The sequence below is a fragment of the Orycteropus afer genome, unplaced genomic scaffold, assembly GCF_000298275.1.
Source record: "Orycteropus afer afer isolate SDZICR_OR568_19922 unplaced genomic scaffold, OryAfe1.0 scaffold00041, whole genome shotgun sequence".
NCBI lineage: Eukaryota > Metazoa > Chordata > Mammalia > Tubulidentata > Orycteropodidae > Orycteropus > Orycteropus afer.
Genome location: NW_006921628.1, coordinates 11,754,182 through 11,759,084, shown reverse-complemented (window position 1 = coordinate 11,759,084; position 4,903 = coordinate 11,754,182).

Below are 4,903 nucleotides of genomic sequence, written 5' to 3'. Positions count from 1 at the left end.
CTTTCTATTTATAGATATTGCTTTCTTAATTATTTTATAAATGTTTAGTATATTCACATGATTCCAAGTTCAAATGAATAAAACAAGCTATATTCAAAGACACAAAAACTCTGGTAGTGCTGTGGTTAAGGCATTGGGCTGCTAACCAAAAGGTTGGTTGGCAGTTCAAACCCACCAGATACTCCATGAAAGAAAGGTGAGACAATCTACTTCTGTAAAAATTCCCCACCTTGGAAACCATATGAGCATCACTCTAAGTCGTAATCAACTCTCTGGCACTAGGTGTATTCAAAGGAGCCTAACTTATCTCTGTCCACCTCCCCTATATTTTCCTCCCCAAAATTTTTAATAATTTATTTTTCTACTTTTTATAATTAAAAAAATACATAGTTGTGTGTGTGTATGTGTCTGTGTAACAACTTTTTATTTCCCTAGCAAATAGCATAGTACCTAGACACATTTCTGGTGTGAAAATACTTGCTGAAGAGAACTGAATTGAGGTAGTACTACTAATTGTGGTTTTATATTGAATCAAGTTTTTTCCTTCACTCCTTAGATATACTGTGGCTCAAAGAACACATTTTTATGTATAATATATATCACGTGATCATAAGACCTGAACAAGTTAGACAATTTAGCATTTGTATTTGGCTTTTTAAAATATTATTTTGAATTTTCTATACATAATGCCTTCATTCTGGGATAGTCAATATATTTTGTAAGCATTCTTTCTTTCTCAGTTAAGTTAGTTGGAAACCAGTAGATCACAAATTTCCTTACAGCAGAATCACTGTGTTCTCTGTCACCCCAATACTACCTAACTTTATACCTGAAATATTACGTTGTGTTCTCTTAAAATTTATCAAGTCAATGAATGAATGCTATCTCCATATTACAGCTAATCATAGCCAGAGCTAAATGGCACTCCAATGTCATTCAGCTAAAAGAAAAGTCTAAAACTTTTGTGCACACACATACACACAATCCATTGGTTTCCTAGTGATTATATTCTTTCATATTCTCAGAGCTGTAGTTTTGTAGTTCACAAACACGGAATCATACTATTGAGAAACCAAGGTTTTGTGAAAAATAACAACCAATGCTTTCAAAAGATAGACTTTTTTAGCAGAGATTGAGAATACATATATTCTATATAAAAGAATGAGTTGATTCTTAACACAAGACTGACACACAATAGCAGTTAAATTACTCACCAAGCTGGACTCTGTCTTAACTTTTTTCCCAAAGTAGGCATTTAGAATTTTCAACTTCCTAACAATCCTTCAAGACTTTTAATTTTATACAATGCTTAAATGTCAACATCTAATTTCTGAAGATGAATTGACAGCTAGGGGTAGTTGATTTTAAAGTACACTTTGCTTACCTGAGACTTGGCAAAAAATCAAGAAAATTTGTCAGGTTCTGGAAGCCTGTATCTCTTAATAAGGTTCTCCAGAAAAAATGTGATTAAAATGTTTCATAAGGTTAGAGTTTTGCCTGTGGCAGCTTGAATTTCCTCAGCTTAACACATCATCAGTATGACATGTCACGCTTGGCTTTGTCAGCAATTCTTGTACACAAATTAAGTGTAAACACATTTAAAATGACAGATTTAAATCTATCCCAAGACTAGGGAAACCGCTGGTAAAATAGCACAGGTAAAGAATTTCTAATAAAAACTTTATTGCCAAATACTCACTGGATCTGGTTGGTTGCCTCAATGATTGTGAGACTCCTGAACGCTCTTGTCTCACACATTTCCTTCTTACTAGCTCCTAGCCTTCTTCGAGTGTGAAATTTAGTGAGATATCACAGTCTACGTTGTGCACAGAAACATTTCAAAGTTTATCTGCAAAAAGAATGCAGTCTCTGTTCTAAGAAGTCATTTCCCCCACCATACCCTCCCAGGCAGCTGCCTTAGTTTTCACAGTTTCATATGTCCACACATTTTCTCATATGTGCTGACCGTAATGCCAAAAAGCATCATATTAAAAAGACATTTCTTTTTTCAAGGACAGTGAATGGGACTTATATATGGATTTCATAGCTTTGTGACATTTTCTAAAAGTGTTATATTGATGAATATTTTTTCTTTCTCAACTTTTTTCTAGATATTTATTGGCATACACACACACACACACATTTACTCACTCACACAACCTACTTACTTAACATATTTTGAGGTAGCAATTTTCTGGATCAAGATATGAATCCGGCCTTTCTAGCTATGTTCTGACATTTTTTTTAAGTACTTTTTTCCCCAAGCTCCCTAAAGCTCCCTTTTAACTGTTGTATTATATGTGTGGATATGTGTGTGTGTTGACATTCCCAGATATGCTTTTGAGGTGGATCTGGTTGCAAAAATCTATTTTTCCTCTTTATCAAGATGGAGTTTCAATAAAATAAGGAAAATATATGTGAAATTAAGCTATTATAGTAATTGCAACAGAAGTGAACTATAAAAGGTACATTTGATTCCATATTAAATTAACAAAGGCATAAGGCTGGGCTTTAAAAAAGGTAGCTTCTTTTTATTATAATTTGCTTTTGTCTGTTTTGTTTTTGTTCTTTCTGCTGCTAAGTCTTATGACTGGAATGTAATATGAGGCCAAATCCGTCTATCCATCTCCATTAGTCCATCTATGCATCTATCCATCTGTCTGTCTGTCTATCTATCTACATCTGCACACATACACACGTTCATTGTATAGATTTAGTAAGTCACCTAATTAAAACTTAGAATATCCACTTAGAAGTGCTTACTGAGGCTGTGTTTTCCTTAAACGGGATAATTTAATGGTGGAAGAGCCTAAGTGTTCTGCATTCTTTTAAACCATTATGTTGATCATACAAGTGGCTCTGCACTGGATGATTGAGAAATTCATTTTGGTACAGTCCTTGCAGCCTTTATGCCTTAGCGAGTTTAGCTACAGCAGATTAGGATTCATTTCTATAGTCTTGTGTTGTTTCTCTGGCATGTTAAGTCAAAACAAAAAAAGTAAAAGTGCTTTTGTCAATAAATCATAACTTATTGACTCATAACTCATAACTCATAAAAGTGCTTTTGTCAATAAGCTGGGAAAGTCAGCCTCTACCTAGGTAACCAAATGGGCATTTAGAAACACTAGTAACTTTGGAGACTAAATGAGCTGCTTTACCTCTTAAGCTTAGATACATAGTACACCTTTCCTGAAGACGTGAGATCTTGTCTTTTATAGTAAAGCATTTGGATCCTGGGTGCAAGAAAGGAAAAGTAACATGCCCTGAAGTCTTCAACAGCAGAAAGAAAAAGAAAGAAATCCAAGTGAGAAAGTCTTGGAGGAGCATCTGCTTGGACTCATTTAAAAAATTTTATTTTTAAAACATTAAATACATTTCAAAAAGATAATTTCACTAGAAATGCATACATATAATCATGTGATTCATGATGATTCATGATGATCATGTGATTCACATTTACAAATACAGTCATGTATGTCTATACATGTATTTACACCTATAATATATACATAAATACATTGATACATAGTCATACATACATTTTTCATTTATGCTGTTCTTGCTAGGTGCCATCAAGTCAATTCTGATTCATAGTGACCCCATGTGACAGAGTAGAACCACTGCATATGGTTTCCTTGTCTATAATCTTTATGGGAGCAGATTGCCAGAGCTTTCTCCTGTGGAGCTGCTGGATGGGTTCTAACCACGAGTCTTTTAGTTAGCAGCTGAACACATAACCCTTGTACCAGCAGGGATCCTTTATATATCCCAATTTAAAGGTACCTAACAACAAAAAATATATATGTGTGGACGTGCATGTATATGCATATGTGTTTATTTCTGTGCTTTCTGTCCTTTATTCCTTTTGTAAATCTCATTCCCAATTTATATCACTTTACCAAACCACTACACTCCATCCCCCCTTTGCACTGCTTGAATAATCCTTCTTTAGAGCTTCCAACCTACTATGCTCAAATTGGTAATGTGGCTGGATCATTAAAGCACTTATGTGGATGGTGGCTAGTCACTTCTGATTGTGGACAACTTCAATCCTTTTATCACAGTGTGTCATATAAAAGTTATTATTGGATATTTATGCCAAGATATAGAAGCAGTTGGGAAGGACTGACCTATAATTTTGCTGCCATATTTTTCCTCATGCTAATATATTAACACACATATATGTATATTGTGTATTTATATGGCATGCTTGCCATTTCTCAAATTGAAAAAACTGAAGAAAAAAATTCAAGCCTTCAGTTAGAATATTGTCAGATACAAGAAACATCAAAATAAGATGGAAGGAATACATGGAGTCACTATATTAAAAAGAATTGACCAATATTCAATCATTTCAGAAGGTATCATATGTTCACAAACCAATGGTACTGAAGGAAGAAGTCAAAGCTATACTTGAAGACAATGGTAGGGAAAAAAAAAAAAAGATTCCAGGAATTGGCAGTATACCAATTGAGATGTTTCAACAAACAGTTGCAATACTGGAAGCACTCACTCATTTATGCCAAGAAATTTGGAAGACAGCTCCTAAACTAATCGACTAGAAGTGATCCATATTTGTTCCCATCCCAAAGAAAGACAATCCAACAGAATGTGGAAATGATCAAACAATAACATTACTATCACACACAAAATTATCTTTTGCTGAAGATAATTCAAAAATGATTGCAGCAGTACATCAACAGGGATCTGCCGGAAATTCAACCAGATTCAGAAGAGAACATGGAACAAGGGATATCATTGCTGATGCCAGATGAAGCCTGGCTTAAAGCAGAGAGTACCAGAAAGATATTTCCCTATGTTATACAGACTATGAAAAGGCATTTGACTGAGTGGATCTTAACAAATTATGAATACATTGTGAAGAATAGGAATTCCAGAACAC